Source organism: Anomaloglossus baeobatrachus, chromosome 9 (genome assembly GCF_048569485.1).
Source record: "Anomaloglossus baeobatrachus isolate aAnoBae1 chromosome 9, aAnoBae1.hap1, whole genome shotgun sequence".
In the NCBI taxonomy this organism is placed as follows: domain Eukaryota; kingdom Metazoa; phylum Chordata; class Amphibia; order Anura; family Aromobatidae; genus Anomaloglossus; species Anomaloglossus baeobatrachus.
The window spans coordinates 20,456,485-20,470,226 of NC_134361.1; positions in this window are offsets into that span (position 1 = coordinate 20,456,485).

Genomic DNA, 13,742 nt, shown 5'->3' on the forward strand with positions numbered 1-13,742 from the left:
GGACAGTTGTTGGGAAGTTTATGACGACATGAGCTACTCTGTAAAAACGGTAGACCCAAACAAACTATGTGGGAATTCAGAAGTTGTAATATATGTTAAAATGTAGTTTTTCCTGTTTACAGGTATAACAAATGAGTAAAGACAATCGCTCTGCAAAGAGTAGCTAAACTCTTAAGCAAGTTTACCTCTATTGTCTCCTTGGGCCTTGTTGTTATTGTTGTTATAACTTTACTTAGTCCTGCAGCAGTACAGCGCTCCTGGCTGCTGCATCGCACTCTGTCTCCCCAATGTCCACCAGATATTTCCTCTTGCTGGTGACTACATACTGTATGTAGTCACCCAAGATTGCACCAGAAGTGATCAGAGCCTTCATTTCCTTATTGCTAATCAGATTTCAGAGGAAAGGAAGTCTCCGATTAGGGCTGATGCCATCTTTGGTAAGTACACATGTAAACACTTGCCAGAGAAAATGTTGGGTGGATGTCAGGGAGACAGAGCGGGTGTGAATGGCAAGAACCATGGGTGATACCACAGCCCAGGAGCACACAACTGGCAGGACTAAGGTAAGTTATAGTGAGGGTGGGGAAGCCAATAGAGTTAAACTAGTTTGAAAGTTTAGCTATTCTTTAAAGCACTTCTTATAAAGCTAAGGCTGGGGGTCAGGGGGTTCATTCAGCTTCTCTGTCAAAAATAAGAGGCTGAATACAACAAAACAAAGACTTTTGCTTCCCCGATAACTTGAATAAGGATACAAGCCTTCTGAACTGCTCGCACTATAAATGTTATGGCTGCTTTAAAACAGGGGGGAAAAGGCCTACAGGTATGAAAAAAAACTTGCTAATATTTTGAGCACTAGCAGTTCAGTAAGTTACTGTTCCCGTTCAAACATACAGGGAAGCAAACTATTCTATTTGGTTCTGTCCAGCCTCTCCTTTGGACAGAGAAGCTGAATATAACTATACGATGCCCTTGTGAACTCAACCTACACTAAGTGCATTTACAGACCATTTTCATATACTGTAACTGAAACCAAACTACATTTCAAAATTAGTTCTATGTCAAAAGCAATAAGGAAAAAAAAAGAGGAATATCAGTTAATTCTCAAAGAGTAACTTAACTTTTCTATTTCATAAGTGGGCAGGGAGGGGGCATATATATTTACTTGTATATAGATGCAAGATCTACAGATTCTGTATGTGCCCCCAAGTTATCCCGACAACCATCCACTGGATTTTTATTTCTTCCGCTTAATCTGGCTCACTGGCATTAGGGAGAAAAGGGGAGAGCAATGTGAGCATGCTCCTAATTGGCTGGGTGCTGTTTGGCCGGCTGCTAGCTCTATCAGGAGTTTGGCTGCAGTGCTAGCCATGCCCGTGATATCACGCCGATCATGGAAGAAAAGGAAATCTAGTGGACAGCTGTGGCAATTGTAAGGGGTAATTTGAAGGCACTTACAATAGTCTATAGACTCTGCATATAAATACAGTACAGGTTAGTATGCAAATCTCAGTGGCTTTCACTGCCACACTATACCAAAGAAAAAGAAACAAAAAAAATTAAATTTGCATGGATTTCGAAATGACAATAAATGTAATACAAATAATAACTCTCACATACCCCCATGTTAAGCAAAAATGCCCCCAAAGTCAGTAATGTTGCATTCGTTTTGCTCTCCTGTGTGTCTTGAGTCCCACTGCTCACCACCTGCTGCACAGCAATATGACTCACATGGCAGCAGGAGCTCATCATTCCGCTCACCTACAGGAGGGCTGCTGCTGTCTAAACTGATCCCTCATCACTCCGCTCACCTACAGGAGGGCTGCTGCTGTCTGAACTGATCCCTCATCACTCCGCTCACCTACAGGAGGGCTGCTGCTGTCTGAACTGATCCCTCATCACTCCGCTCACCTACAGGAGGGCTGCTGCTGTCTAAACTGATCCCACATCTGCAGTCTGGGTCAGGACGCTTAGGAGGCAGTGACACACAGCAGCGCTTGCCAAGCTCCTCACAGGCTGAGCACAGCTACAGCATCTACTAGCAGCTAAGCCAGCCTCGGAGTGCTCTGACCGCCACGCATTCCTTTCTATCCAAAGACAGTTCCTCCATTCATAAGTAGGGTTTCTGTATGAGTGGAGAAAAACTAGGGAAATGGAGATTAATTTATTCAAACATGTTTAATATCATAGAATACAAATAATAATTTACAATAAATATTCACGAAAGATGAAGGCTGTATCTAAAGAATAGAAAGACTGAAAATTCCCATGAGTGCAAAGTAACTCAAACAAAGGAAAGAAGAACAGTAACACCCCAGTGTTGGGTTTTACGGTTGAGTGTTACACCGGTGTTGGGGTGTTACTGATCGGTGTTGGGGTGTTACTGATCGGTGTTGGGGTGTTACTGATCGGTATTGGGGTGTTACTGATCGGTGTTGGGGTGTTACTGATCGGTGTTGGGGTGTTACTGATCGGTGTTGGGGTGTTACTGATGGGTGTTGGGGTGTTACTGATGGGTGTTGGGGTGTTACTGATCGGTGTTGGGGTCTTACTGATCGGTGTTGGGATGTTACTGTTCTTCTTTCTTTTGTTTGAGTTGCTTTGCACTCATGGGAGTTTTCAGTCCTCCTATTTTTTAGATACCGCCTTCTTTCGTGAATATTTATTGTAAATTATTATTGATATTCTATGATATTAAACATTTGAATACATTTATATCTAGTCACATTAGTAATTTTCTTCGTTTTTTGTATAAGTCAAACACCGATAACTCAGGAACTCCGTCTAGATGTTACAATGTACGTGTCCTTTTTCTATTCCAGGGATTTTGCGTCCTAAACGTTCAGGTTTCCATTGTTAAATCTCTATTTCTGGAAGGTATTACTGTTAATTGTGTTTTTCACTGTACTAATAAGTAAGATTTATTGTTTTGATAATTAAACTGATTAAAAATGGGACCTAAAAATGAGAGTCTATGTACAGGAATTTTTAACCCCTTGACGACCGATCATTGACTTTTGACGACGGCGTTAGCCGGGCCTTATTCCTCTGCCATAGTTTTCACGTCGGGCGGGGGAATGGCAGCCTCGGCTAGCCCTGTCAGCAATTGTGAGATCCCAGCTGTCCTACCATCAGCCTGGATCCCAACCTCCAAAAATTAAATAGTTTAATATTTATTCCACAGGCTAAACGTCATAAAAAAATAAAAAAGCCAGAATTTCTATTTTTTTCACTGTTTGTGTCACAAAAAGAAGTCATAAAACGCGATAAAAAAATCGAATATGCCCCAAAATGGTCCGAATAAAAACTACAACTTCCAGCAAAAAATGAGACATCCCACTGCGCCGTAGTCAGAAAAATAAAAGCGCTACGGGGCTGCGCATGCGGCGAGGCAAAATCCTCTCTCATTATTTAAAAAAAAAAAAGTTTTACTTTTTAAAAGTAGTAAAAAAAGTGATAAATTTTGTATCGGTGTGTCAAACCTGACTCGGAGAATAAAGGTATTCTGTTACTTTTACCGCACAGGAAATTAACTAATAATAAAACTCAAAAACATTACCGTAATTAATTTTTTTTTAATTTTCCCTCTCCTAAAAAAAAATAAAAGTTATACAAAACATTATATGCACCCAAAGTGGTGCAAAGGAAAAATACAACTTGCTATGCAAAAAACAAGCCCCCCCCCCCCCACATTTCAAAGTAGCGGCGGCTTCGGCGTGGACGAATTGTGGGCAGCATCAGGACTTCATTGGCGATATGTCGCGGCGGGAGAAGGGGGGCAGTGTGCTGCGATGATTGTGAAGAGGAGGGCCTGTAGGCATCACGGGGGACGAGAATGACACACTGACTGAACTTTTAGACTGTCCAACTCACTCGCCACCTCCTCACTTCACTCTCTCTGTTGGTGTCCCCCAATGCTCTGTCCTTGGACCCCTCCTATTCTCCATCTACACCTCAGGACTGTTGCTCAAACGGATCTAACAAATATCTATCAGAATCCATCCAAAAAACGGCCAATTTCAAAAGAGGGGGGCTAACCCGTAGCTAACCCCCCCACCTGACACCCCCAATATCTCGGGAACGAAAGGAGATCTAACGTTAATTTTTGCTGATCAAACCGGATCTAACGAATATCTATCAGAATCCATCCAAAAAACGGCCAATTTCAAAAGAGGGGGGGCTAACCCGTAGCTAACCCCCCACCTGACACCCCCAATATCTCGGGAACGAAAGGAGATCTAACGTTAATTTTTGCTGAGCAAACCGGATCTAACGAATATCTATCAGAATCCATCCAAAAAACGGCCAATTTCAAAAGAGGGGGGGCTAACCCGTAGCTAACCCCCCCACCTGACACCCCCAATATCTCGGGAACGAAAGGAGATCTAACGTTAATTTTTGCTGATCAAACCGGATCTAATGAATATCTATCAGAATCCATCCAAAAAACGGCCAATTTCAAAAGAGGGGGGGCTAACCCGTAGCTAACCCCCCACCTGACACCCCCAATATCTCGGGAACGAAAGGAGATCTAACGTTAATTTTTGCTGAGCAAACCGGATCTAACGAATATCTATCAGAATCCATCCAAAAAACGGCCAATTTCAAAAGAGGGGGGTTAACCCGTAGCTAACCCCCCCACCTGACACCCCCAATATCTCGGGAACGAAAGGAGATCTAACGTTAATTTTTGCTGATCAAACCGGATCTAACGAATATCTATCAGAATCCATCCAAAAAACGGCCAATTTCAAAAGAGGGGGGGCTAACCCGTAGCTAACCCCCCACCTGACACCCCCAATATCTCGGGAACGAAAGGAGATCTAACGTTAATTTTTGCTGATCAAACCGGATCTAACGAATATCTATCAGAATCCATCCAAAAAACGGCCAATTTCAAAAGAGGGGGGGCTAACCCGTAGCTAACCCCCCACCTGACACCCCCAATATCTCGGGAACGAAAGGAGATCTAACGTTAATTTTTGCTGATCAAACCAGATCTAACGAATATCTATCAGAATCCATCCAAAAAACGGCCAATTTCAAAAGAGGGGGGGCTAACCCGTAGCTAACCCCCCCACCTGACACCCCCAATATCTCGGGAACGAAAGGAGATCTAACGTTAATTTTTGCTGATCAAACCGGATCTAACGAATATCTATCAGAATCCATCCAAAAAACGGCCAATTTCAAAAGAGGGGGGCTAACCCGTAGCTAACCCCCCACCTGACACCTCCAATATCTCGGGAACGAAAGGAGATCTAACGTTAATTTTTGCTGATCAAACCGGATCTAACGAATATCTATCAGAATCCATCCAAAAAACGGCCAATTTCAAAAGAGGGGGGCTAACCCGTAGCTAACCCCCCACCTGACACCCCCAATATCTCGGGAACGAAAGGAGATCTAACGTTAATTTTTGCTGATCAAACCGGATCTAACAAATATCTATCAGAATCCATCAAAAAAATGGCCAATTTCAAAAGAGGGGGGGCTAGCTACGGGTTAGCCCCCCCAGAAAAAGATCGTAAATATCTCATTTTGTAGAGGAGATCTAACGTTAGTTTTGGTTGATCAAACCGGATCTAACAAAGATCTAACGAATGGAATCATTTTTTACCCAAATTCTTAATAAGGGGGGGCTAACTCGGGGTTGGTCTGAATGTACAGGGAGCAGGAGCCGGCGTCTGACAGCCTGCAGTAAGCTGTAATTAAGGTAAGCATCAGGTAACCAAGGTGGTTACCCAATATTTACCTTCGTTACCAGCGTCTGCAGCTCTCATGCTGCCAGTGCCGGCTCCCTGCTCTCTGCACGCATAGCCGGATTACACATCGGGTAAATAAGCAAAGGTTTGCTTATTAACCCGATGTGTACTGTGGATACGAGTGCAGGGAGCCAGCGCTAAGCGGTGTGCGCTGGTAACCACTGTAAACATCGGGTAACCATACCCGATGTTTACCGTGGTTACCAGTGTCCGCAGCTTCCAGACACCGGCTCCCTGCAATCGCAGCATCGCTTGCACGTCGCTGCTGGCTGGGGGCTGGTCACTGGTCGCTGGTGAGATCTGCCTGTTTGACATCTCACCAGCGACGATGTAGCGACGCAGCAGCGATCATGACCAGGTCAGATCGCTGGTGGGATCGCTGCTGCATCGCTAAAGTGTAACGGTACCCTTACCTGCGATCCCTATCAGGTCGCATCGTTTTCGGGATCGCTGGTAAGTCGTTTTTGACTGGGCCTTTACCATTGAGCTACTTATACAGTACAAAAATGTCAGCCTTTAATTTGGTTATGTGATGTTCAGTGCAAATGCATCTGAAATACATTGGGACTTTCACGCTGATTGCCTCCAAGCCAAATTCAAATGATGCTTGATTCTGATTAGTGACTTTGATAAGTGAAGAAAGTCACACATATCAGACTGAGAATCAGAAGGACTTTCAGACACCATGAATATTTACATGGTTAATCTCATTTTGGAATAAAGACAGTCAGTCACTATTTCTTCAGTTTCTAGCTGAGTGGTAAAATGTCTGTCTCTGGAATTTGGTGCCTTGGTTTGATCCCAAGAGTATAAAAATTAAACTTGTACAGTTTAAGGCTATGTGCGCACGTGTGCGCTCTGCACGGCACCTAAAAGGTGCGCTTCAGAGCGCAGCTGAAAAGCTCCGTTCTGAAGCGCATGGTGCCGGCGAGAACGTGCGCTCTGCCTGCAGCTCCTGCCATAGACAGAGCAGGAGCTGCCGGCAAAGCGCACGGAAGAAGTGACATGTCACTTCTTGAACGCAGCGCTTCGGGCAGCAGCCGAAGCGCTGCGCTCTAAGACACCACGTGCGCACGGCCCCTGCACAATCTCCATAGATTATGCAGGGGACGCAGGACGCATGCAGTTACGCTGCGCTACAAAGCGCAGCGTAACTGCATGAATTACGCACATGTGCGCACATAGCCTTACTCTTTCAAAACAAAGCTATGTGTGACACAGATCCCTTACCATTAAGCTATAGATTCATTATTTATTTGATTCAATATTTAGGTAGTAACACAAGTGCATCTAAATAAATTAGAATATCATCAAAAAGTTAATTTATTTCAGTAATTCAATACAAAAAGGAGTGATTGCTCTCAGTGAGAGAAATAAAATTATAATTTTACAGTTCTAAAATAAAATAAATGATGTTACAAAACAAGCTTTCAAGACTTATCAAATCTTTTCATCAGGCGTATAGCAAAATATCTGAAGAAACACAAATATATACACAAACAGAGCAGAGGTACATTATGTTATAATGAAAGTACATTTAAATAAACAAACATTGAGCTTAGAAAGTGAATCCTTAATTAGCTTTGATTAGTGGTATGAAAATTTTATTGTCCCAATATCCATGTAGGATCAAAGGTCTGGTGCCCTCACAGTCTCTGGAGCAGACTCCTCAGATTTTGTAGTGAGTCATAAATCCTCCTGACCGATTGAATCCTGTGTGGATAGAGTCAAATATTGTAATTATTTTATATTGCCAGACCCTTCGATGATTTTGTGATCTGAAGTTGCATTTTAATATAACAACTTTCATGTGCTTTATGTTGTGTCCTGGAGCACAGAAATGTTTGTCTACAGGTAAATGGTTTTTTTTGTCTGCAATTGTGTGACGGTGAGATCTCATTCTTGCTCTCAGTCTCTATCCTGTTTCTTCAACGTAAAAATCCCCAATAGGACATATAGTGCACACGATTAAGTGCATCACATTGGAGGGGGAACATGTGAATGTCCCAGGAATCTTTTAGTCCTTCTATGTGTTAGGGATCTGTATCCGGTCTTTGGGCTCTACATGAGCGCAGGTTTTGCAGCTCTTTACATTGCAAGGATAAGTTCCTCTTGGTGTGTCTGAGGGCATAGAATCAAGGAAGGGGAAAGCTCATGCATAGTGGACGCGCAACCAATTGTAGTAATACGATGACTAGGGTCCATATAATTCACATGAATATAATTTTTATTCGGTCCAAAAACACACACAATAATACATTAAAAACAATTAAAATGTGCAAGGATCGCACAGGTGCAAAAACACACAATTCCCCTTATGTATACATACAAATTGTATTACCACCTATAAATTGCAGGATAATATACAGCCATAGTGAACATCTAGTCCTCCAACATCTCTAAACAGAGTGGAAATAGCCCACAGAGTGAACAAAATCGTAAAGGGCACATGCACACATAACCACTATAAATAGCATATAAAGGGCAAAGCCCGCAATGAATAAATACACTTCCTGAAATGCTGAGTGCCCAGCAATACACAGCGCGATGCTGCTGGAGTTACATATCATGAGCCAGGAGTTATCAACATCCACATGGTAAAAATCAATATGTGAGTGATCAATAAAGGGGATACCAGTGAATCCCTAAAGAGGTCAAACCATAATACTCCACGCTACCATGTGGGAGTCACCTCGGCTCAGAAAAAAAGAGGAAATGAGGGTTATGTGTATGGCTATGCTAAGGTATTATACCCAAGTGGAGCATAAGTTGGAGGTCATGGTGGTATCAGGGAAAAGTGCCAGGCCCCACGCGTATCGCTGCGAACAGCTTCATCAGGGGAGGGTGTGGCCTGGACCAAGTGCAGGAATATATGACTCCCACATAGTAGCGTGGAGTATTATGGTTTGACCTCTTTAGGGATTCACTGGTATCCCCTTTATTGATCACTCACATATTGATTTTTACCATGTGGATGTTGATAACTCCTGGCTCATGATATGTAACTCCAGCAGCATCGCGCTGTGTATTGCTGGCCACTCAGCATTTCAGGAAGTGTATTTATTCATTGCGGGCTTTGCCCTTTATATGCTATTTATAGTGGTTATGTGTGCATGTGCCCTTTACGATTTTGTTCACTCTGTGGGCTATTTCCACTCTGTTTAGAGATGTTGGAGGACTAGATGTTCACTATGGCTGTATATTATCCTGCAATTTATAGGTGGTAATACAATTTGTATGTATACATAAGGGGAATTGTGTGTTTTTGCACCTGTGCGATCCTTGCACATTTTAATTGTTTTTAATGTATTATTGTGTGTGTTTTTGGACCGAATAAAAATTATATTCATGTGAATTATATGGACCCTAGTCATCGTATTACTACAATTGGTTGCGCGTCCACTATGCATGAGCTTTCCCCTTCCTTGACTCAGTTCTTTCATGCAGGGCGCAGCACCATTGCTTAATTTACCTCAAGAGCTGTGCATCCGTTCCTTTGTGCATGAGGGCATAGAATGTCAGATCATGATGATTCTTAAATTGGGAGGTTGCCTGTAGCAAAGCAAGGGACCATCTTTGAATATTGTTTTTAACCTGTTATACTTATGTAGAACATGGTGAAGTTTCTTGGCCGTTTTTCTCAGTACTTTAAGCTGTGGGTTGTAGGTCACCACCAGAGGTACACGATTATTGTCCTATTTTTGGTTGTATTGAAGCAGTTCACTTCTAGAGGTCCTTGTGGCTCTAATGATCTGATGTTAAAAATATACCCTTAAATATATTTTTCTTCAAATACGTGATAAGCGCATGAAAGACAAAACTTCAAAATGTAAAAATAAATAGATGTATTTTATATTTAGTAAAAGGGTTGCCAATAACTAAAGTTAAAGAAAGGAAAAAAATAGTATTCTTTGTTAGCTTACGTAAAGAGTTCGATAATAGTCCATACTGAATCAAAAGAAATCTTCATCCATCTTTCCTTGATTCCTGAATGTTTAGGCAACCCTTAGATACTGTAGACCTGACAGGCATGTGTTACTTCGTCTTGGGTGGATGGGCTGGATGGATTCTGGCTCAGTTGTCGACATGTGCAAGAGTGAGAGCCTGACCCCCTCCCACCATGTCATATTTATACAACTGGAACCACAAATTTGGTCAAATCCATTGACGGACACTCCAAAAATAATAATTACATCACAAGGAAAGAAATACGAATTTTTTTCCCTTCCCAAATAGGAGTACACAAAGTCACAGTAATTTCATAATTTTATTATCATCAAAAGAAAATCCACACACAAGAAAAACCATACAATAAAAGGTGAATTGCAGTCAAAAAATGAGAAGAGTATATACGGGTTAGACGGTGTTAAAATGCACAATAGCCTTCAATAAAGTGACCTATGCTGTATATCCAATCGCCAAATCAACAAGTTGACCAAATTATATAGCACCAGGAATGTAATAATAAAGTGACTAATGCATAAGCCTATTGCAATAACCATACGGGTCTGTGCAAATTCCCTGCAGATATAATATTATTGCACGATCCCCATAGGCCAATCGTATGTAGTGCAATAAATTAAATTAAATGGTCACTATCAGAATCACACACGTTGAATCCCAACCGCACCTGCATGCATCGCTACGTAACCACCTGCCACGAGTAACTGTGCCACGTGGAATAATCTACTATCCATACGCTGAACGAATGCAGATACGTCCCGTGCAAGGTGGAACCGCGGGGAATAGCAACAAGAGCGGCCGGGTCAATGAATGGGATGCTGCAGCAAAATTGGATCAAACCGGACTAAAGCAGCAATAATGGTCCTATAAAGTGAGTGTGTGCTAAATCCCAGTTGCTCGAAAGGATGTTGTTACCTCACAGTCTCAAGAAGAAGGCTGCGCACTGTGTAATTTCACATATACTCATTAGTGCGTTCGCCATGGGCGGTATAACACCATGTATTAAGCGTACAATAGATCTTATATACACAACATCGCTGAAGAGCAACCATTTACCTGGGATGATGATATCACCGAGAACACCCGATTCCCCGACACGTGTTTCGCTCCCGGCTTCTACAGGGGGCATGTCGGGTAATGGCAGCTGAGTGTATTATATACACTGCTCCCACCAATGAAGGACCTTGTGGGCGTTTACGTCAGTCCATCACCTCCTAAAATAAAGTGACTTCCTGCCGGGCGATTGTGGAACGCACGCTGCGTGGCAAACACAGGATATGTGCAGCGACGGAGGAACGTCCCACATTCATACGCCCATTATTTAGTTCCAGGAGGATTCTCTGGATATTGCAAGCGCACCAGCCCATAACATACAATTAGTCATTAAATTACAAATGATTACATTCTTCGGGAGGTACAAACCCACAATACAGAATGGATACCAAAAGAGAAACATTACATATATAGACTTACAGGAGTGTGACTTAAATAAATATATAAATAATTCACAAGGATATTTCCATCTTCATATAATAGTACACATTTTTCATTAGAAATATAGTCACATTTTCCCAATCCAATATTAGAGGGACACTCCTCTGCTTGTCCCAGGATGAAAAATAGATAATATTTTTCTTTCTCACAATATTCCAATGTGGCTCCAACCTCACTATTTATCACGGGAAAAATGTCCGACACATGGTGGGAAGATCTCGACATGCAAAAAACAATGTATAATTATCTAAGAAGAAAAAAAAATATATATAAATAAATAGCAATGCACAATATAAGCATAAAAACAGCCCGCTACCCATCACCCAAACCACTAAAAGAATCACTTTATTATAAGATTAAAAAGAATAAAAAGATAAAAACCAGAATTGACAAAGAGATATCAGAACAAGGCCTACAAAAATACTCCAAATCCCAGGGTCTCATTAAGACCCTGCAGATTCAACGTACCTAGCCTAAAAATCCACCGGCTTTCTACCCTTGCTAAGATCTTGCTAAAATCCCCTCCCCTCATACCTAATGTCACTTGATCGATAGCCTTCACTTTAAGGACATGGGGATTGCTATTATGAAATTCCTTAAAGTGACATGGAAGAGTTTTTAATTGAGTAACATCTTCCACAGTCCTTGCCTTAGCAATATCCCTGCAATGTTCTCGTATTCTAATTTTAAATTCGCGGGTGGTAAGGCCCACATACAGTTTTTTACACGGACATTCCCCTAAGTAAATTACTCCTTTGGAGGAGCATGTTAACCGTTTACGTATGGTAAATTGCTTTGTGCCATCAAAATTAGTAAAATTCTTGGATTTAATACAATTGGCACAGGCCTTACACAGACCACATGGGAAAAGCCCTGATCAGACAGGGGTACCTCCTTTTTATTCATTGCTTTCCGGTCAAAGTGGCTATGTACAAGTGTATCTCTAAGATTTTTTGATCTACGTGCTGTGATCAAGGGTTTAGTGGGGAGAAACTTTCTCAAGATGGGATCCGACTGCAAGATCCCCCAATGTTTATTCATCTCCCTCCATCTATTATGATATGTAGTAATGAATCGAATTGATTCTATTTTATCTTGGCTATTACTCTTATACTTAGACCCTTTGTCCTTAGAGAATAACAAAGTATCTCTCGAGGTATGTACAGCTCGTTGGTAACCTTTTCGAATTATTCTTTTGCTGTAACCCCTTTCTAAAAATCTGTAGGCCAATTCACCTGATTGATTTTCAAAGGACTCCTGGTCAGAACAAATACGTTTGGTCCTTAAAAATTGGCCCACGGGTATCCCTGAAATCACTGCCTTGGGATGTGAGGAAGAGGCATGTAATAAACTATTGGTGGCTGTACCCTTTCTAAAAATGGAAGTGGAAAAAAAGCCATCATCCCTAGTTTTGATCAAGATGTCCAAAAAATCAAGTTCTCTTCCCTGCTTAAATGTTAACCTGATATTCTGTTGATTATCATTGAGAGACCGCATCACATTGGCAAGGTCATTAGGGGGATCATCCCAGATAAACAGGATGTCGTCGATGTAGCGCATCCAGTTAAGGATGCGACTACACCCTGGGATGGTCTTGCCCAAAAAGATGTCCCGCTCCCATGCCCCCAAAAAAAGTGACATACAAGGGGGCGCATGCCGCCCCTATCGCAGTCCCCTGCGTCTGCAAAAAAATCTTATTGTCAAACGTAAACACATTATGTGTAAGTACAAATTCCAATAAGACTAACACAAGTTCAATCATCGATTTGTTGACAGTACTGTAGTGAAGAAAATATGAGACTGCCCGGAGCCCGTCTGCATGCCTGATTGAAGTATATAAGGACTCGACATCGGCCGTAACTAAGGTCATATTTGAACCCAGCTGAATATTGTCCAATCTACCTAGGGCCGATGTCGTGTCCTTAATAAATGATGGTAATTCTGCAACCAAAGGATGCAAATAATGATCAATAACATTACAGACGACCTCACACAGTCCCCCATTACCTGCCACAATAGGCCTGCCTGGAGGGTCAGACACATGCTTATGCACCTCCGGTATTAAATAGAACGTTGCCAACCTCGGGTGCAAATTTTTGATGTGATCAACCAACTTTTTAGGTACCACACTCTGTTCAAATGCTGCCTCCAGGACAGCCAACAATTCATCCTTGAAAGTAGGAAGAGGATTAGTTGACAATTTCCTATAACATTGTCTTGCATTGAGTAATTTATATGCTTGACGCTCATACATAGTGGTAGGCCATACCACTATGTTCCCGCCCTTGTCAGCGGGTTTGAACAGGACATCGTCCCATGTCTGTAGCTCCTCCAAAGCCCTCCTTTCCCTCTTAGTTAAATTGCAGGGACCCGATGGTCCGGAAAATCTCTGCTGAAACTCCTGTGCAACCATTCGTGTAAATATTTCAATGACTGGGCAGGAGTTAAACGCAGGAAACTTGGTGGATCTTTTTAGGAGATCATGGGGAAAAGTACTCACCATCTGTGATTCACTTTCTTCCT